At 39.8% G+C, this 22,829-nt stretch overlaps 1 long non-coding RNA gene across 2 annotated transcripts; it reads right to left on the bottom strand.

Moving 5' to 3' along the window:
• Positions 1-22,766, bottom strand: LOC118911182 (uncharacterized). 2 transcript variants are annotated; one of them, XR_005024361.2, is made up of 4 exons: positions 22,166-22,766; positions 18,696-18,752; positions 14,171-14,390; positions 1-2,310 (listed from the first exon to the last, which is right to left on the bottom strand). It is a non-coding gene; the product is annotated as an uncharacterized LOC118911182 (long non-coding RNA). The 2 variants fall into 2 exon arrangements; XR_005024360.2 differs by lacking the exon at positions 1-2,310 and having other exon boundaries at positions 14,135-14,390.
• Between the last annotated feature and the right edge of the window lie 63 nt (positions 22,767-22,829).

Genomic DNA, 22,829 nt, shown 5'->3' with positions numbered 1-22,829 from the left:
AACAGGCTGTCCTTCTGCATGGCCTCTGGGCAGATTAAATAACACTTGCTCTGGACTCCAGTCCTTCAAAATGGTTCATTTATAACTGGTTTTGATTCTGAATTTCCTCTTCATGGACTACTCAAATCAGTGTCATAAAAAAGAAATATTGCTCCAATGACTAGCAATTAGGGCTAATTTTTCATTAGTGTCATCATTACTTATCATTTGCATTTCAAGCACAGAGTGGGGATCCATGGTAACATTTTCTCTAGATTCACTTAGAAGCTGGCCTTGGGAAATAAATGAATGAAAAGGATAGATAATTCCTATTAAATTATTTTACATTGATTTCTTGAATTCAGAGAGAAGTCTCCCAGAGTCATGATGGCCCACAGGAGTGAAGTCAGTAAAATACAGAGTTGTATTGGAAGTCATCTTTATTTCTGGGTGCCAATTGCAGGTAAAATATAAAGAACTTAGAGCAGGCATATTAGGGGATGAAGTTCCTGACCAACGTTCTAATTTTGAATGCTTCATGGAAATCACCATAAACCCTAAATTTTATCAATCAGAATAAACTTCCTAAATGCAAGTTTACTTAATTCATTTTTCTGCTTAGTATCCTTTAATGACTGCCCATTATTTTTAGAATAAAGTTAAAATTCCTTAGCATTGTGTGGAGGCTTTTGCTCTGGGCCTTCCCTATTTTTCCTCGGTTCCTGGCCGCTCTCCTGAGGCACACTGTGCTCCAGCCCTGGGAAGCAGCTTCATTCCCTTTCCTACTTCCCCAGGCAGCACACACAGCTGTTTACTCCAGCCTCTAAAATGCGGCACCAGTGCCAGCACCTCCTCTTAGATGTCTGCCTGGCTGCCTCATCTCTCCCTGTCTCAGTCCTAGCTCAAGGGACATTTGCGCTTTTATAGGTCCATGATACAGCTTGACCATAACTCCCCTAGAGCCCTTACCCCACTATAATGGATTGCTTCCTGGTCTGTCCTCCCACCAGACTGGACCCTGAGGGCCACGACTTTGTATTTTTCTTCTGAATCCCTTGCCCTGGGCAGAATATGGGTAATCTCAACCTGCACTTGTCAGTTCTTCTCAACTCCTCATCTTTAGCGCTGAAAGCATGAAAGAAGGGAGTCGGTATTTAAACATTCATGTCACTGAAGGCCAGGAAACCTGCTATTGTTTTACACTACATGGACGATTTGAGAGATTTCCAATGTTAATTTATGTCTACACTTGAGTGTTATGAACACACTTAAGTGCCTGACTCCTGAATAAGACAGAACTCCACTGTAATTATTTTATGTTTGCTATATACACTTCACAAAAATTTCAGTATAAGAATTCTAATGCCATGTTTCAATAAAGTCCAATTTTAAATGCATTAGGGGAGCTTGCTATTTTATAAAGAAAGGATCAATAGCCTAAATGCATCTTCTGTGGAAGCATAGATTCTTATATGCTGGATTTGTTTTAGCAAGGGAGCTATCATGATTAAAAATCAGAACTGGGGTTATTATCTGTAAATAAGATACTCTCAGGAAGAAAAAAATGGAATATTTTGTACTGATATTGACAATTAAAGTCCTTTATTTAAATAGAGGCAGCATCCATTTATTATATTTAGATTTGCTTCTTAGAAAGGGAACTGCTTTAACTGCACTTGTGAGAGTTGAATAGGTCTTACATTTCTTAGTATAGGTCACCCAAGTCAATATATTATAGAGCAACAGTTCTCAGGTAGACAATATTCTCATCTACTCGGTAGGATTTCATAACACTAAATGATAATGGAAGTGACTGAATCTGCTAAAAGCAATTTCTAGATTTACCATTAGTTCTCTTTCACTGTGATATCTCATAAATTTGAAAATTCAGGGATCGTGTTGGTGGGTCATAATGTAAAGTCTAAGCAGTCATTTATTTGTAAGCTCTTAGATGCCACTGGCAATTTGTTACTTGACTTGCCATCGTCCTCAAATTTATGATGCTCTTCTCTCTCTTCTGCATTTACCATGAAATTTCCCATTTACACACCTGCCAAAGCAGAGTTTCTTCAGGATGATCTTTGGATTACTGGCTAGAGGATCACTTGCAGTTCATGTGAAAGATGCAGGGCCCTTCTCCAAACCCACTGAATTAGAAATCTTAATGAGGGCACCTCTTCCTTCTACTGGTTTGTCAAATGGTCTTTTTTTTCCCCTCATAGCAACAAGTCTTCATGATGCCTTCAGAGACTAGATATCCTTCTGGCTTTCTCATTTACTTCATCCTCATGCTCTCAGAATCGGTGCTTCATCTGTGAGCATTAAGCCGCACTGCAGGAAGGGAGAAAGGAAGGGAGAAGGGAAAGAGTCAAAAGGCCATGGCACCAAGTCTGCCACCTTTAATATGCCACTCCAAAGTCCACTTATTTCTCACAAACTCTTCCTCTTCATGAGTTTCTTCAGTTATGTTTGATGGTTGAAACATGACTTATATACCATCTGATACAGTGCTCCAAGTATGTAGAAGAAATACTGAAGACAATTACATTAAAAAGAGGGAAAGATAAAGGGACCTACATGGAATATAAATAAAAAATAATTTATAATTGTATTAGAAACAAGATAGGGATAAATCTGGTGGAAAATGTATAAGATCTGTACACTGAAAACAACAAAACATTGCTGAAAGAAATTAAAGACCTAGATGAATGGGGAGATGTTCATGAATTAGAAGGTACAATACTGTTAAGATGTCAGTGCTCCCCAAATCTTTCTTTAGATTCTGTGCAATCCCAGTCAAAATCCCAGTGGGCTGTTCGGTAGAAATTGATATATTGGTCCTAACACCTATATAAATGCAAGTACTTAGAATAGCAAAAGCAATATTGAACATAGAGGACTTACTATAAAGCTGCAGTAATAAAGATAGTTTGAAATTGGTATAAGGATAGGAAAAAGAACTATGAAGCTGAATTAAGACACCAGAATAGACAAGCATATATGTAGCTAACTGATTTTCCTTATGGCATCAAGGCTCTTCAGTGGGCAAAGGAAAGACTTTTCAAAAAATAATGCTTCAACAACTGAATATTCATATGGAAAAAAAGAATCTTGATCCCTACCTCACATGATACAGAAAAAATAACTCAAGATGGATTATCAACCTAAACATAAAAGTGAAAGTTACAAAGTTTATAGAAGAAAACTTAGATTATTTCTGTAACTTGGTCCAAAGATTTCTTAGAACACAAAAAGCACTAACTATAAAAGAAAAAATCGGATAAATTGGACTTCATGAAATTTCAAATTTCCACTTATCCAAAAAAAATGAATAGACAAGTCACAGATAGAAAGAAAATAATCATAATACTATATAAAGTTCTCTAGCAAATCAGTAACAAAAGGACAAAACACTTTATCACCAACAAAATTTGCAAATGCCCTGAACATACATACTATGCACACAAAAAGATATAAATGGGCAATAAACACATATAAAAGTGTTAAATATAATTTTTATCATGCAAATGCAAGTTGAAATCACAATGAGAAACTAATACCTAGTAAACTGACTAAAATGAAAAATACTAACAATAACAAATGTTGGCAAAGATATGGAGCAATCAAAACCCATGCATTGCTGGTGCAAATGTAACATGGTACAACCTCTCTAGAAAACTGTTTAGCAGTTTCTTGTAAAGTTAAGCACATATCTACCTTATGCCCCACAAAGACACTTCTATGTGTTTACTCAAGGGAAATGAAAATGTGCCCAGAAAAAGACAAGTAAAGAATGTTAATAACTGCTTTATTTATAATTTCCAAAATCTAGAAACAATCCAAATATAACAGGAGAATGAATAAACAAACTGCTATATTCATACAATGGCATCCTGCTCAGCAATATAAAGAACAAACAACCACTGACACACACACAACAACACAGACAAATACCAAAGAATGGTATGCTGAGTGAAAAGGCCAGACAAGAAAACAGTATAAACTCACAATTCCACTTATATGAAGTTCCGGAACAGGCAAACCTAATTTATGTTCATAGTACTCAGAACACCGATTGCCTGGAGTTGGGCAGAGATTGATAGAAGTGGGGTATAAGGGAACTTCCCTGTGGTGATAGAAATGTTCTGTTATTTCCTAGTGGGATGGGGAACTTGGGCGGGATGCCTTCATTGAACTTATACTGAGATACAGTGCATTTCACTGTATGTAAATCATTCCTGAAAAATACCCTGAACCTTGATAACTCTACCTTTTAAGACAGAAAACTACTATCAATGGCCTAATGCCTTTTCTGTCAATTGAAGTGTGTTATAGAAGTCTATGATTCAGTCAGTGTGACCAGTATCAAGGAAAACCTTGTAGCCATTCTAAACATCACTATTGAAGTGACAGATGTGCCATCAAATGACTCTTAGATGTGGGAAACATGTTGTCTACAACTGTTGAAGGCTATATCATGAAGCTACTGTCTCCAGCAGAAGGCACTGCATAGGGCCTGGTGAAAAATTATGAGTCACATAGTTAAAATATAATGATTAATAAGACCTTCTTTAATGGGTCATCTTTTCTCCACTCCTGCACCTAGCATGTGAAACTGCTGTGTGCCCAAGGACATCATCTATCAGCACTTTATGTGCTGTGGCAGGGATGTGCCTTTGATACTCACAAACATTGTTTGGCTGACCCCCATCACCCATTTGGCACAGCTGGTTGGTTTCAAAGGTCTAGGCCACATTGCCACAGGCCTTGATTATCTTTAGTGTTTACTTTAAATCCCCAGATGCCAAATTTTTCATTCTGATTCTGGGTGCTTGCCAAACCAACAGTCTTTTGCTGATAGTAGAATGGAACTAATTCTTTCTTCATTGTGTAAACCCAGGACTAGCTTTCCTCCATTGGCTAATGCCTCTTCTATGATGCTCCTCTATTCAGGAAACATACCTTGGGTTTTCAGTGCCCAAAACCCCCATTCCCCAATATAATGCCCTGACTAGCAGGCCCCACTTTACCTATCCAGCCTTCTTCTCACTACTTTCCAACACAGCACGATGGAGTAGTGGAAAAATCCTAAATTGAGGAGTCAAGATTGCTGAGTGTAGCCCTCAACTTCCTATATGATGGGCATATCATCTCCCTGGTCACATGAGTTTGGCTCAAAGGGCTCCCTTCCTGGTTTCACTCCCTCAGTTTTAAACAGACAAATATCACCATTGTCTCAATATTTGTCTAAATATTTACTCAACTGCATCTCTGCTTCATAAAAATATTGCCCGACTCTTCTGGTGCAGCCAAAAGTGTCTCACCTTTCTGGCTTTCCTCTATCATTCTATCCTTTTTCTAACAACTGATGGGCTTGAACAGTACCACACATTGATCATTAATTCTATTTTTATCCTCATGATGTCTGCTGTCAACGTAATATACAAATAAAATGTTTTTTGAGCCCCTGTGTACACTGAGAGAATTACTGTGGGATATGGCCAGATGCATAAAGTAGCACTTACTCCAGTTAACTTACAGTTTTATGTGCTTACCCCAACTTCTACATCCCCATGCCCCATACAGGGTATGAGCTCCTTGAGGGAGTGACTATGCCTTTTACAGGCATTTGTGTCAAAATTAAACAAAAACTGTAGCCTTACCATTTTTCGGGATTCTCTCATTTTTCGATCCCACTTGATCTTCCCTATCTCTTTCCACTCTCTCGCTCAATCTTACCCTGTGGGAATTCTTCCTACCTTACTCCTCATGCCCTCTAGTCCTCCCCTCACCAGCCAGCTGTCCTGCTCACTGCTCCTTTGTACTTTGAATCCTGCTTACCTGGGCAGCAGGTTGGTGGACTTTGTGGAGCCACAACCTGGTACCCATGGCTTCTGATTGGGAGTGGACCCTGAGATAATAGTGCTTACCCTATCCTCCTCACCAAGTGGTTATGGGGGCAAAGGAAACCAATTCTCTTGGGCTATGAACTTGTTTGACTCACAGAGCCCTGCGAAAATGACCCTCTCTAGAAAAATGTACATATAGTCTAGACTTTGCTTACAATTTCGGAGAAGCCATGCCTGAATTCCAGAACTCCTTCTGCAGATTCACTTGACATCCCAGAGACTCCAGGTTATAAATGCCCAATGTACATGAAAACACATTGTCAATCATAAATACTAACTTTGTCAGAGGCTTTTACTAATACTATTTTCTGGAAGCCAGATACGTGCAAACTAAAATCTCTTCATCCCGTCTTGCCACCAGAGTGCCACTCGTAGGAACCCCCTACAACTTCTGTGTCTTTTCTCTTATCCCCCAATCTAGTCTCAGCATCCTACTTGAGGACTTGTGGCTATGAATCAAGGTTTTGCTTTGGAGGAAAACCTGGCCTAGTGATAATCCTAAAGAGTCTTGTCATGTATTCAAATATATATAATGATGTTCAAAGTAAAGTAGCATTCTGGCTGCTTTATTTATTTTGGGCTCATCTGGAGTTTATGGGCTAGCTTGGAAACTTAATGTACTATATTATGTATTTTATATGACAACTTATACAAATGCATTATAATATGATTATAACATATTTCTATTACATTTCTATTCATAGTTATTTATAAAGAAACATATTTCTATAGAAAACTATGTTCAAAGAAAAGGGAAACATTTATAAAATGATCTGTTTGTAATTTGGGATTTTCTTATCCTACTTTAAAATTTTTAAAGATGTGTCACTGAACTTTTAAACTTCCAGGTAATTTGTGGTCTACAAATGGGAGAAATGAAAAATACAGGATCCCTGCCCACAAGGAATTGATAGAAAAGCAGGAATTTGATAAGTACTTACTGATTTATATCACACTGACCTTTGAGGCCTAGATAACCTGACTACTAAATATGTCATACATTCCTGATATCAAAGACACTCAAACAGTAATGATTTCAAGGGTGCCTAATTAACAAGGGACTACTTCAGATGCTAACACGATATGGGGTTCATTAACTATAATTTAATCATTAAGAAATATTTACTGTGCAAGCTTTCTGGAAAAATGCACTTTATTCTTAATCACCACGAAGACTTAATCAATTACAAATTCTATTTGAATTTAAGTACCGAAGGCTACTCAAAAGGAAGGGAGCAATTTTACAAACAGAAATAATAAATTACTACCCAAAGCTATTTGGAAAATACTAGTCAAAACTGGAACTAGCCTTCCAAACACACTGCCAGTATTTAAATATTTCAAGGTCAGAGTCAGATTAAGCAACTGCTCTTGGATATTTTTAGCAGCAGCTACAATTAAGATTTAACATTGGTCAGGTCTGGAAAATGTCATGTCAAATGCTGATGATTCTTTTGAAATTCATTAAGAAATCCATAATCATAACGGTTTTGGGAGACAGGCAATGGAAAGAACATTTTGGTGGGTTCCCTTGAACCTGGTGCCCCATGATTTTTACATAATTTCACTTAATTCTCACAACCACCTTGGGATGTGGATTTTTTTATTCCTATTTTATAGATAAGGAAACAGAGGGGTTATAGATAAGGAAACTCTAGGTTAGAACAGCTAGAAGGAGGCAGAACTGAAATTATTTTAAATGCATAAAATAAACTGCAGAGAAAATTCAAGCAAACCAGTTATAATGAATGATAGTAAAATGTTGCATTGGTTTCCTATTGCTGGTGCAACAAATTACCACAAACAGTGGCTTGAAACAACACAGATTACTTACAGGTCTGGAAGTCAGAAAGCCAAAAAGGATCTCAGAGTACTAAAATCAGGGTGTCAGTGAAGCTGGGCTCCTCCTGGGGACTCCAGGGGAGAGAGAATCTGTTTGCTTGTCCTTTTCACCCCCCAGATGCTGCCTACACCCTTTGGCTGTGAGGCACGGCTGGCAATGGCATCACTCTCACTCTGTAGACAAATCTTCGCTCTTCTGTCTCCCTTTTTTTCCCTTTTAAAGACCTTTGTAATTAGATTGGGCCCATAATTTAATGTCAGGATCCTTAATTTAATCATACCAGCAAGTTCCTTTTGCCATGTAAGGTAATATATTCATACTTTGGACATTAGGATCTGGAGATCTCTGCGGAACCATTATTATGTCTACCACAAAACTTAGAAAAACATCTGTGATAGAGTAATATACGCAATTCTTTACTAATGTACTAAATAACATGGTCCATGTTGGGTCCAATAACTACTATAATATTGAAGTAATGTTGAGTTATAAATAAATAATATTTCAAGATATCTACAAAAATCATCATGTGGTGTAAAATATCTGTGATTACTACTGTGTAGTCAGTGGTAACGTTGCTCTGGTTTGTTGCCTGTTCATAATGGACAAAACTGTTAAATTTCAGTTAGAGGCTAGTGACAATAAAGATATAATTTTTTTTCCCATTCAACTTTATGGACTTGCTGAATTTTGTCCACGGACTTCCGGGTGGCGGGGTGGGAACCAGTGTGTGAACTCCAGTCTCTGAACTGAACCAATCAGCAAAATTCATCAGGGGTCACTTGTAAGTCCTTATAGTATGTCTAGCTGTATCTATTATGTTCAAGGACACAAATAATTTATTTTATAAATCAAAACAAGGTTAGAATTTTAAGGTAAGGGGGTTTCATTTATTCAACAAATGTTTATCAAGAACCACAAAGCAGCCCTTTGGCTCCAATGTGAGAAGAATGTCAAATGGCTTCTGTCCTCTATGGGAAAGAGTAGTCACTTTGAGCCTTGCTTGGCTCAATCACTGTGTGACCTTGGATAAACTATTTAATCTCCTCTTATCAATCTTTTTTGTGAGAAATGAAAGGACTGGATTATATAATCTTCATCTTCACATCCAGTTTCAACAGCCTATTCACATATATAATATTTATTGGAAAATGTTTATTTTAATGTTTCCTCAAAGTTCTCACTACAATTTGTAAAGTCAAGCCTCCTTTTCGGTCTGAGATTTAAACTATTGTAATGCTGATGGGATTCATCAGAATTTTCAGCAGAAGTTTTATCAACTCTTTCACCTAAGTTGGATACAGATGAGAAACTGTGTTCTCAGGTACCCAACTATGTCGTCCTCTCACCTTCTGCTGAATTTACAGTAACTTTCTCTGGTATATATTGGCCTATTCAATGTGGCAAGGAAGAAAAGGCAAGAACCTAAGATTTTTCAAAAACTAAGTCCTAAAGCACCGGAACGGAGAGGATAAGGTAGGGAGAGAGAAGGATGCCGCCCAGAGGTAATGTTTTGGAGTCTGCAGTTGCTCTTGCTACAGAAGCAGCGTGAGTCACAGGGACCTCATACGTTACTACAGTACTAGATTCAGGTATGAGATGGTTTTCTTGGACTTCTTTGCTTTGCCTGGCATGGCACCATTAAGAACAATAATTTCTCTGGACAATCACACCCCAGGTTGCAAACAATATACCAAGCTAATTTTTAGAAGTTACAGATAACGAAAAAGTGAATATTTAACAAGTCACAGACTTCAAGAAAAAGGTGAATATTTACTGGGGAGTAATCTCAGCAGTTCAGTATGAACAGATTGCACTCATCTCAAACTTTTATTACTTACTGATAAAGGTCAATATTTTGGATTCCCAGTGAATACCATCACTTCTAAGTGATGTAATTATAAGCCCCAATCCATTCACTTTGGTGATTTGTTCTTAAAGCTAAAGTGATGTCCTCTTTTATTTTTTTCTTTCCAAAAATATTTTCATATTTGGGGACCTGCTCTTTTGATTATGCAAAAAAAAAAAATCAATGGGTCAAGCAAATAATGTTGATGCAGAGAGAACAACTGAACTTAATCCTGAGCCTGAGGTCAGCAAATATTTATTGAGAATCTCCTCTGGTGGCAGGCACTGGGCTTGGTACCTGGGATGCAGTGGGGCATTAGACAGAGGTTCCTACTTTCAGGTAGCAATACCTTCTAGTAGGGTGAGTCTGTCAGTTAGCAGAGAAACAAATAACTATACAAGGTAATTTCAGATGGTGACAAGGGCAAAGGAGGAAAAAGGCAAGGATGAAGTGACAGAGAAAGCCATGGGGGAGGGGTGTTGAGTGTTCAGTAAAGGCCTCTTTCATGAGTTGATATTTGTGCTGAATTTAAATATCAGAAGAAACCAGCAATGTAAAGACAGAATATCCCAATTAGGGGGAATAGTATGTACTCTGTTCCTTATGCAGCAACATGTCTGGCACAGCCAAAACACAGTGAGTGGTAGGGGTTGAGATCAGGTGAAATAGGCAGGAGCCAGATCATGCAAGAAATTTAGACCAGTATAAGGAGTCTGGGTTTTATTTTAAGTGCAATGGGAAGCACTGGGAATTTTAAAGCAGAGGAATAATATGTGCATGTTATAAGCTTTTAGTTTTTTAGAATCATGAGTTTTCAGACTCAAAGGGATTTCAGAGATTACCTGGTAAAGTTATACTTACATATGAAGAAAAATTAAATCTAAGAGGAAGTAGGTGATTTACATAAGGCCACACATATAGTGCAGGTAGAGCTCGGGCTTGTCCCAATTCTAGCTCCAGAACAAGTCTTCTCGACTTGGCCTTGCCATCTTAAGCTGGTATTGATGAGGGAGAATTTACAGCCTTTTTGGAAACTCTTTGAAAAATGTTCCTAAACCACAAGACAACTGATTAACAGGAATGCTGTGGTTATCAAGCTTGTAAAAACAATTAGTGCAGTATCTTTGCTAAAGCCCTGGGAAAAGTCAATGCTAGATTGGGGTGTTAATTGCACCAGTGTTCCACAAACCCAATTACTTCTCAGTAAGCTGTCATTTCAAATGTCTAACATATAATCCAGAATCAAAAATTTTATAAGAAAGGGAACTTTGGGTTCATTTAGTCTGTTCTTAATAAGGAGATTGATTTACCTGTGTTCTTCTCTGAGGACTCTCACGTAGTTTGCTTTTTTATAAAAGACCATCTGCTTCTTTAAGTATTATTAACATTGCAAATCTGAGTTTGGGATGCTCATGATATTTGTTGATGGTTGTATGAGTGCTTTGTACTAATATTAAACCTGGCTAATTCATTCATTAGGAAAATATTTAATAAGCATGTAGTTTGTGTCTGCAATCTAAGCCTTAGAGATACAGTGGTGAAGAGACAGAGAATGTCCCTGTCATCACAGAGCCTTGTGCTCTTTTCCATTGAGTTTCTCAGTGAAAGAAACTTATTTGGAAAAAGATAAGGAAATATGAGTGTCAGCAGTTTTCACACTCATTTGAATTAGCATCAAATAGCTAGGAGCCCAAACATTCCATGTTGTAGCTACCATGATGGCTGCTGTAAGCTCAAAATAAATTCCTAATGTTCTAACTATGTGGTTGCAACAGGAAAAAAAATTGCTATTTTTATAGTCTATTTATAGTTATTAATACACTTAGATTTACTCTTACTTTTCATTAATTCGACATCTATTTTGTACTGCATTTTGTATTATGCATCTATTTTGTACTGCTAAGCACTAGGGACACAAAGGTGACACAGTTCTTGCCTTCATGAAATATAGGTATAGCTGGAAATAAGATGCTAATCAAGTAATTAAAAGAGTGAAGTTTGCGGGGGCAGTGTGTGTACATGATGGAGGCAATGGACAGGGGTACACTCTGGTTTGAGGGAAGGGAGAATGAGGGAAGTCTTTGAGGAAGTGATGTTTCTGTTGGGACCTGGAGCATGGGCAGAAATGAATTGGGTAGAAGGAACAGAGAGGTGGAGAGAGATGGAGAGGGTTCTAGGCAGAATGAAGAGTAATGAGGATGTCTAAGGCAGGATGGAGGTTGGAGGGTTCCCAAAGGGACAAAAGACCAGTGTGCCTGGAGCTTAGCACCAGGGTCTCAGTGAAGCTGGAGAGGAGCTGGGTTCAGGCAATGCAGGGCCATGTGGGTCATGGCAAATATTGTGTACCTTATCCTGATAGCAATGGGAGGCCTTTGACAAGTTTTAAGGAAGTAAATGTGTTGCTTAAATTGGCATTTTATGAATAACTGGCTGCTGTGGAGAATGGATTCATTGTTGGGAGACCAGTTAGAAGACTGTTTCAAAGGGAGATGATTGTCCAGACCACAGAAATGGCAGAGAAATGGAAAGAGGTGGAACTGAGTGAAAGTTATTTTGGCTTTGGAGCAGCAGGAAGTAGATCTGGAGAAATTTTAAAGAAGATCCTCCAGGTTTCTGGCTTGATCAGCTGAGTGAATGGTAATAATACCAATAAATGAGACAGAAAAACACTGAAAGAGGAAGTGACAAAGAGGTGTAAAAAGATGCCTTTTCCTCATTTATCATCTCAACTACCCTTAAGGTAGATAAAGCTTTGGAGATTAAAAAGGGAGGCAAGCAAAACTCAAACATTAAATAACTTGTGAAGTCACACAAAGAGAAAGGGGTGGGGCTGTGATTTGCACCTCTTGTTTGACACCAAGTCCCATGTTTTTTCCTACTCTGCCACATAAACTTGATGTCAATTGTCTGAATTACTCTTAAGGAGAGGGGAGATTTCCAAGGAAAAGGGGGTAATGTGGGAGACCAGACTGGGGGGAAGGAATTTCTTACTCCCTTATTCATAGGATAGTTAGGGTTGTGCAGAGGACTGAGTCAAGTCAGAGGAACAATTAAATATGCCACAAAAGCCAAGACTATTGGGCCAGAGGCATGCACTGAACTTGCAGTGCAGAGCCCGGAATGTGGAAGCCAAGAAGGATGGGAATGAGGAACAAGTGTTGTAAGGAGATGGGAACTGGTTCAGGGGTGCTGCCTGGAGAAACCACAGCTATCTGCACTTGCTTTTGCATCCTAGCAGAGGTCATCAAAAGTCATGAGCACCTGTACCACTCTTGGGCCTCACTACCCCTTCAGCCATTCCAGCTGCCCAACCAGTGTAGGCTTGGGAAAGAACATGTTCCCCAGGAATTTCTCACTTTGGGATGGTCATCAGCTTTGTTCTGGGTGAAGACCATTCTATTTAAGTGTTGGCAGTTTTAATTCTGTCTTACATTGTTGTTGTATCTTTTATGACAGGGCAAGTATGTCTAGACCTCCAACAGACTGTAAGCTTCTGAAGGGCAAAAGGCTGTGTGCCTTATGATTTATGTCCTTTCTTTATTCACATATGCAGTATTTATTGAGCATCTCTTTTTTCAGGCACTGTGGTAGGAATGGGGACTTGGTAGTGAGCATAGGAATGGGGACTTGGTAGTGAGCAAGAAAGGTAAGGTCCCTACCCTCACAGAGCTTATCTTTACTGGAGGAAATACACTGTAACTAAATGCATAACTAAATGAACAACGTTATTTCTGCTAAACAATAAAATAAAGTGACATGTTTGGGAGTAAGTAGGAGTGAGGCAACTATGGAGCAGAGTCAGAAAAGGTTTTGACAGGAAGAAGACAGACAAGGGGAATTTGAGAAGCAAAGTGATACTTGCAGAAGGAACACCTGAAGCAAATGGCCTGAGGCAGGGGCAAGATTGGTCTGTCCCAGGATCAAAAGGGAGGTTTTGTGGCTGGCTGAAGTACAGAGCAAAGGGCAGCGTATTAAGAGATGAGGTCTCAGATGTGGATGGAGGCCATGCAGGTTGTGTAAGGTCCAATAGGACTCAGTGGGGCATTCGGATTCTATTCTAAGTTCAAAATGACATGACCTGATTTATGTTCTAGGATAACAATTTTGCTTGTTTTAAGGAGTATGAATGTGAATGAGGCTGGAGTGGAAGCAGCAACACCCTTTAGGCTATTGTGGTTGTGCAGAGCAGAAATGGTGGCCACGGAGATGAAGAGAAGAGGTCACGTTTGAGACATATTTTGGAAGAGAGCCCAAAGATTTACTTATAGATTTAGATGTGAGAATAAAGAGAGGACTAAAAAGTAACTCCTAGGGGTTTTATTTTTACAGCTTTAGAGATATAATCTACATATCATAAAATTGTTTAATGTCTCCAATTTAGTGGTGTTTAGTATATTTATAGAGTTATGCGACCATCACATAATGTAATTTTAGAGTATTTCCATCACTCCAAAAAGAAACCTCAGAGCCATTAGCAGTCACTCCTTATCTCCCTCCTCCCCCAAGTCCTAGTGAATTCTTTTCCTAGGGCTGCTGTAAAAAATTACCAAGAGCTTGGTAGTTGAAAACAATAGAAATTTATTCTCTTACAGTTCTGGAGCCAGAAATCCAAAATGAAGTTGTCAGTGGGACTGTGCTCCCTCTGGAGGCTCTAGTGGAGAAGAGAACTCCTTGCCTTTTCCTGCATCTGGAGGCTCCGGCATGTCCAGTGCCTCACTCGATTGTCTGCCTCCATCTTCACGTAGCCTCTCTTTCATGTTTTCTCTTCTTATCTCTCGTAAGGACACTCATCACTGGATTGAGGGCCCACCTGTGGAATCCAGGATGCTCTCATCTGAAGATCCTTAAAGTAATTACACCAGCCAAGTCCCTTTTCCCAAACAATACCCCATTCATAGATTCCTGAGGTTAGGACATGGCCTTATCTTTTTAGGGGCCACCATTCAAACCAGTACACCTAGAAAATCACTGTCTCTACAGATTTGCCTGTTACACACATTTTACTTCTAGGATTTTGACCCAATAATTTGGGTGGATGGTGGTGCTGTTTATCTGGGATAAATGGCATTGAATCATGAGTCCTTTGTCTGCATCACACTGAGTTGTGTACTGGACATCCAGTGGGGATATCAAGTAAGTAGCTAGATATATGAATCTGGAGATGGGAAGATTTGGATGCCAGGGACCTGAATGAGGTCACCTGTGGTGAAAGTGTAGATAGAAAGAGAAGTAGGCTGAGGAGCAAGGTAATGCACAGGGACCTTTAAAGAAGACTCAGAAGAAGGAACAGCCAATAAGGGGAGGAAAACCAGGAGACTGTCTCCCAGATGTCAAAAATGAGAGCATTTCTGGAATGAGGGAGTAGCTCACTATTTCATAAATCCTTGAGATCTGGAGGAAAATCTGATCAATAAACATTAGGTTTAGCAACACAGAGCTTATTCATTGTCAGGTAAAAGCAATTTTGATAGAGTGGTTAATGAGGTGAAGCTCTCATTGAGTGGTTGCAAGAGTAAATGGGAAAAGAGGGCATGGAGATGCTGACCATTAACACCTCTTCCAGATGTTTTGCTCTTAAATGAAACAGAAAAATGGGGCTGCAGCTATAGATGAATTCAAGTTCAAGAGAAGATTTGCTTTGTTTTAAAGATGGAAGATGCTTTTATGTTTGGGGGAAGCATGCAGAGGGAGAACTTAAAGATGCAAGAGAAGGGGTTAATTCTAAGAGTTGATTTTAGCAGGCAAGATCCAAAGAATACTCACCTGGTAAGAGTAAGAACCTTCCATCTATTGTAAAGGGAAAGAAGGCCTAGAGGTGAGTACAGGTAAAGAAGGTTGTGATGTTCTCCAGCCACATGCTGCTGCTCAAGAGCTGATGTGGGTATCTAGCCAATATTTGAGTTTAGCCAGAGTGGTTACTTTGCCAAATGAGCAGGATGGAGACACGGAGCAAACAAGTTAATGGTGCTTCAAAGGGTGCAATTATGTCAAAAAAGAGAGCATTTCTGGAATGAGGGAGTAGCTCACTATTTCATAAATCCTTGAGATCTGGAGGAAAATCTGATCAGTAAACATTATAGGTTTAGCAACACAGACCTTATTCATTGTCAGGCAAAAGCTGACAGGGTCCTTCAAAGGCCATGGAATTTAAGCTGGGTTCAAAGAAAAGGGAGGGCACAAGATGACTGATTGATAATGAACAGCGGTAGAGCTACAGTAGAGGTCCTGAGAGGGTTAAACAATTGTAGTGAGGAGAAGTAAGAATACGTGAAATAGAACGGCAGAAAGTGGTGATCAGAAAGGAGGGTGCGGTCATTGAATTTGAAGGTGTTGACATGATTTGTGATGACCAGGCCAGTGGTGGGGATAAGTGGCTGAAGGTAGGAGGAGCAAAGGAGCATTGGAGTGAGAGAAGGTCATGGAACTGAGAGGAAGCCTTGTACAAAGCTAGGCAGAGAGAAGCCTGCCAATTAATAGTTGCAAGTGAAAAAGACTAAAACACATGAATGCTTTCCAACATTTATCATGCTTTGGCCAGTCTTAATGGACCCTGTATTTAGTATGTAAATTTTTCTCAGACAGTGTATTTACCAATGCCTCAGGGGATTCCATGAAACAGTCCATGTTAGTTAAAAAGGGTAATAATAATGGGAAATTCAAACTGGAAATTAATAAAGTCATTAAATATGAAGCTGGTCAGGCAACAAATAATTTATTGAGGGAAGTTGCCACTGGAGCTATCAAGAAACAAAATAGACTCAATTTTGAGAAACCTTGAAACTCATGCAAAGGCAAGGATGTGGTGACTTAGTGTCTCTTAGCTCTAAGGAAAATATATCTGTGCCTGAACTTGGCTGGGCCTTTGCAGGGAAAAAGCTTGAATTCTGGATTCACAGAGTCCAGAGGTTTGAATCCTATCTATCATTTATTGGCTGTGTGATCTTGGACAAGCTACTTAACCTGTCTGTACCTCTAGTTTATCATCTTAAAAAATGAGGACTAAATATAGCTCCTACCTGATAAGGTTATTTATAAAGATGAAGAAAGGTAATCTATATTAAGGGTTTAGTAGCACAGTACCTGGACCATGATAAGCACTCAATAATAGTGAGCTATATTCTTCATTGTTATTATTATCTATAAACTGGAGATAACAAAAGCTACTTTGCAAAGCCAAGAGGATAAAATGAAATGAAGTATGCAAAGTAGTTAGGATAACTTCCCTATGGTGAACACCAAATAATGATTAGCTAGTACTATGAAGATGATCAGCAGAACTAATCATTTAACTTTAAAGCAACTAGACAGTGATGGAGGGAGAAAGTCAAACTATCCTTCTCTTAAACCCCATACTACTAATATTAGTCCTTTGAAGGTCTTTCCTTCAAATAGTGGAGCAGAGATTGTCATGGAAATAGTTTCAAGAAATAGAAGTCCTGACTGGGTCTGTAGGGATGATGAATACTGAAGCAAGCACAACTTCATTTAGACACATTCTGTTTAAAAGCTTACAGCTGCTCCCCACCTGCAGATCAAGGAATCAGGAGCCTTACACCAAATAACATCATTTTTTCCCCAAGTTTTATTAATGTATAGTTAACATATTAAAATTGTAGATATTTTGGTTGTACAACATGATTTTTTTAAAGGTGTACAATGTGATGACTAATGTAAGTATGCATGTGAAATGATTACCACAGTCAAGTTAATCAGCACATCTCTATCACCTCACAAAGCTAACATTTTATTTATTTATTTATTTTTATTTTTTATTGAAGGGTAGTTGACACACAGTATTACATTAGTTTCAGGTGTACAACACAGTGATTCAACATTTATATACATGATAATTCTAGCTAACAGCTATCACCATACAAAGTTGTTACAATATTTTGACTATATTCCTTATGCTATACATTACATCCCGGTTACTTATTTATTTTACAATTGGAAGTCTGTACTTTTTTTTTTTTTGAGAGGGCATCTCTCATATTTATTGATCAAATGGTTGTTAACAACAAAAAAATTCTGTATAGGGGAGTCAATGCTCAATGCACAATCATTAATCCACCCCAATCCTAATTTTCGTCAGTCTCCAATCTTTTAAAGCATAGCGAACAAGTTCTTACATGGAGAACAAATTCTTACTTAGTGAGTAAGTTACATGGTGAACAGTACAAGGGCAGTCATCACACAAACTTTTGGTTTTGCTCATGCATTATGAACTATAAACAATCAGTTCAAATATAAATATTCGTTTGATTTTTATACTTGGTTTATATGTGGATACCACATTTCTCTCTTTATTATTATTATTTTTAATAAAATGCTGAAGTGGTAGGTAGATGCAAGATAAAGGTAGAAAACATAGTTTAGTGTTGTAAGAGAGCACATGTAGATGATCAGGTGTGTGCCTGTAGACTATGTGTTAATCCAAGCTAGACAAGGGCAATAAAACATCCACGAATGCAGAAGATTTCTCTCAGAACAGGGGGGTGAGGTTCTAAGCCTCACCTCTGTTGATCCCCAATTTCTCACCTGATGGCCCCCCTGCGACTGTGCCTGTCTTAGGTTGTTCCTCCCTTGAGGAATCTTACCCGTCTCTGGCTAACCAGTCATCTTCCGGGGCCATACAGGGAAATGTAAAGTTGGTAAGTGAGAGAGAAGCCTTATTGTTTGAAAAGGTTAAAAGCTAACATTTTTTTTGTGGTGAGAATCATAGCAGATTTGTGTATGATGCAGTAAACTATCCATTATAATCGGACCTGAGCTCCCATCACTTAACTGAAATTGCATGGCAAAAAGTCATCAATGATTTTCTCATTGCAAACACAAAAAGCACTTACAAATTATTTTTATCAAACTTCTATTCAGTTATAAAATTCAAATACTTCTACAAAGTACACGATACATATATTTAAGAAAGCACTTCCCAACCCTGCATCTCCCTATTGCCAATTTTTCAGAAAGGCAACTCTTTCCAGAAGTTTCTTCTGGGTACATAAAAGGATTATATCTATTACTTCTTCATTTTTTTGGTTTTCTTATTGTGTTGGATATCTTCCATTTGTCCCTTGGATCTATTCTCTACTTTTCTCTGGTCAGAGAAACTCACCTGTTTATGAATGGGCCCTTCCACTTCCAGTTGGGTTTGTTCTCCAGCTGGGAGAACCTGGAGAGGAGATCAGAGAGAAAGATAACAGACAGTGAGGTCAAAATATTTATTCTTCTGGATTGTTCCTTGACTATCTATTCTAGCTGAGAGCATCTGCATTATGTAACCTACTGTGGACTGCTGATTCAGCAGGAACTTTTCATGAGGAGGAGACCGTGATTATTAATGAGGCATGAATGTTTGTCATCTTTAAAAGTGAAGAGCAGGCCAGACCAAACCCAGGCCAAGTTTCCCTTCTGGGCCCTCCTCTCCCTCTTTCATTTCTGTAACCTTCTCCAACTCGCTGGCACTATCTCTTCAGAACCCTCATATTTACTGAGAACCTGCCTCTTGCCACCCACATGTAGACCTGCCCTATCTTATACTTCTCCATAGCTCCATACACAGACTCCAAACACTCCCCACTTATTTGTATTTAGGGTATTCAAGTGTTTAGAGAAGGGAATGGACAGACAATCCAGATAGCACACATGAGGTGGTATTAAATGACAGATGGTAGATATTTTTCAAGTTAGGGTCCGAAGACATAATTCTAGAAGTTTGAGAGGTCTGTGGGAATTTGGATAACAATAGATAATATTCATTGAGCAATTACCATGTTCCAGGTGCTGTTTGAAATATTTTACATGTATTAACTTATTTAGTTATATATATAACTATAATCCTACATAAGTTATATCACTATAACCCTATAGAGCAGATGCCCTTATCTCCATTTAACAGATGAACCAACTCAGCAACATGCCCTTATTCCCCTTCAAACAGATAAGCAGCCATGGATAGGTTGAGTTACAAGCTCAAGGTTATACAGCTAGTAAATGGTAGAGGAAAGACCCAAACCCTGGCAGTCTGGCTCCAGAGCTAATGATCTCAGATGCTTTATAATGCTGTCATGCTGTCATCTGAGGCTTGATTGAGACTGGATGGTCCAAGATGGCCTCACTCATGTGCTTGTTAGTTAGCTGGGGCTATTGGCTTTTGCTTTTTCCTCTATGTGGCCTTTCTAGCAGGATACTCCAGACTTCTTTATTCAGAATTCTAAGAGGGCAAATATGTAAAAAGTAACCTTGATGAAAATAACCTCCAAGTACACCACCAGCCAGGCTGTACCATAGGTCATGGAACAGATAGGCTTACAGAACAATTGTGCTTGAATCTAGTGGTAGCTTTAAAACATGACCCCAGATTCTTTGGCATTGCTCCCATTGACAGGTGGGGGGTCTATATCCCCTTTTCTTGAATCTGGGCTAGACTTAGTGGCTTGCTGATAGCTAATTAGAATACAGTGGAAGTGATGCTGCATGACTTTTTTGGATAAATCAAAGGCCATGAGCCTGGTTCTTTTCAGACACTGGTTCTGAGGGAAGCCAGCTACCATGTGAGAAATCTGCCATGCTGGAGGGGCTGGTTCCAGCCCCATTTGAGCTTCCAGCCAGCCCACAGCCAGCATCAACTGTTAACCACTTGAATATGCCACGTTGGATGTGTAGCCCAGAAGAGCTTTCAAAAGACAACAGCTGCAGTTAGCTGACATCTGATAAGAGACTGCAACAAAGAACTGCCCAAGCAAGCCCTTCCTGAATTTCTGAGCCACAAAATTATGAGCCAAATAAATTGGCTATTTAACTCACTGAGTTTGTCATAATGGGTTTACTCAAAGAGCAGCAATAGTAACCCAGTTTATCAACCCATTTAGACCAGAGTGAGAAGCAAGGAGAAAGACATGGGGGTAGATAAACAAGCTTAGGATAGTAGGGTGGAAGGAATGTAGTGCCTAAGTTTTGTTTTATGCCATGTTCACATGTCCTAACCCTCTCTGCCATGCCAGTCTACCCTGCAAATGGTGTGGTTTTAAGAACCAGAGTAAAAAGTGAGGGGGTTGACAGATCGAAGGGGACTGAAACTGACTGACATACATTTGCTTTGTTGGAGAGATACAGGGGCAACAGTGTCTGGTCATAATTGTAGCTGGCCATTAGCTGGCTGAGTAGCTAGGAGTTTACCTGTTTTTTTTGTGCAGAGACTACATGAGGCAATAATGGGGCTATAATGGGTGTCACTAGTAGGTGGTCACTTTAGGGATGACATAGTTGTTAGTATGTCTAGAGGTAGTATGCCTTATTAATTAATATTTAAAGTTGACTGGTCTCTTTCTATCTAAAGTACTACTTTCATTTGTTCCATCCTTCTTATCTATGTTCAACATATATCTATTCTATGTATAGCATGTCTCATAAGAAAATTATGCCTACATTTTAGTTTCTCTTATTTTCTATAACACGATTAAATATTCATAGATCATACAGTAAACCCATTACAGCAAGCCCCATTAGCAAGCACTTAACCAGATCAGGTCTGTGATTTCCCACTTATTGGCCAAAGTAAGTCTCATGGCCAAGCCCACAGTTAGTGAGGAACAGATCTACACAAGGGAGTGGATACCGCAAGGCATGATGCATTGGAACCACCACTGTAATCATCTACTACTAACACATAGCTAGGAAATGGCTGATCCAGTTATCCAACTTGCAGCAGCCTGTTTTCTGGAGACCAGACACAAAAATGTGTTCTACAAACTGCTGGAAATGGGTTATTGGCAAGAAGTTTTTCTAAAACTCACTTCCCAGCACCCCACCCCCTCCAAGACCAATGAATCAGAATTTCTTTGGGGTAAGGATATTGGGGAAAGGGGAGGGTGGTGGTAATCCCAATAATTTAAGGCTGAAATAACTGCAAAGGATTCCAACACATACTGGGGTGTAGAGGGTTTCAAGACAAGAAAGACACAGTCTTTAATACACAAAGAATTCGCATTTTCCACAAAGTGCATTCTTAATTGTCATTATTACACCAGAGGCAATGCCTTGAAATTAGAGACAACTGCTTTCTATATTTAAGTTAGAGCAGTGGTTCTCAAGCTGCATGCTTCAGTATTAACTGGAAGGCTTGTTAAAACAGTTGACTGGGCCCAACTCCCAGTTTCTGATTCAGAAGGTCTGGGGTGCTGTCCAGGGGCCACACTTTGAGAACTACTGAGAGCAGTAAGAGGGTTTAATGAAGCATTCCTCCCTGACTCACATTTATATACTACTCTTACATGTTTACAGCACATCTTCTGCATACAAAGTCTTGGGCTGGGTATAGCAGCATATATGATAAGGATAGGATTTAGATCTTGATTACACTTGAGCAGATTATTCTCTAAATGCATCTATCTCTAAGACAAGAAGCCTAAGTGTTATTAGCTTCAGATAAAGTGGAGATCTCCCTTAGGAAGAGATAAAAGAAAGCTTGGAGTAGGAGACACTTTGAGCTATGCCTTGAAAGATGCCCAGGACCTGGACACTTGGAAATGGTGGAAAACCGCAAATTCTTTCCCCCTTGACATAGAGAAAAACAAACAAACAAACCTTGAGGAGCACCCGGAAAAGGGATGTGACATTCCTGCCTCCTGTTCCAGCATTAACCATGTGCAAGCTGCTGGCATCAGAACGAGGAACAGTGTTCTCAGCATCAGTGTCTTGGTCTCAAACCCTTTTTGGGAAGGAGTAGAACTGGCCTCGCCCTCTCTGGAGCTCCCAGAGCCGGTGCCTCCGAGACCAGAGTGCCTAGCTGAGGCGAAGGTGGGTGCTGACTTGGCAAAGGGTACCGCCTGGACGTCTCAGTCCCCAAAAGCCTGAGTAGGGCGCTGTGATCCCGCGAGGTTCCGAGCGGTAGCGAGGCTCTCCGGAGTGACCTGGCTGGTCTCCGGCTGGCCAGTGCCCGGCGAGGGGGCCGCAGGGCCGGGCAGCGTTCAGAGCGAGCCAGCCCGGATTTAGGCATGGCGCTAGGGAGGGCTGGGTGGCAGCTGCACTACCCGGCCCGGCGGGGTCCAAAGCTCTTCCTCCCTGTTCCCATCGCGGAACGTAAAGGCGGCGCACGCCAACAGAACGCAAGCCCACCATCTCCCTTCACCTTCAGGTACTGGGTGGGGATGTGTAAGGCCAGCTCCCCGTGCGTGTAGGAGCGCGGTCCGCGAGCCTGCGCAACGCGCCTGCGCGGCCCCGCCCCATTCCCTCGCCCCGCCCTGGTATC

This window comes from Manis pentadactyla, chromosome 3, assembly GCF_030020395.1.
Source record: "Manis pentadactyla isolate mManPen7 chromosome 3, mManPen7.hap1, whole genome shotgun sequence".
NCBI lineage: Eukaryota > Metazoa > Chordata > Mammalia > Pholidota > Manidae > Manis > Manis pentadactyla.
This window is presented reverse-complemented; position numbering and strand designations above follow the sequence as displayed.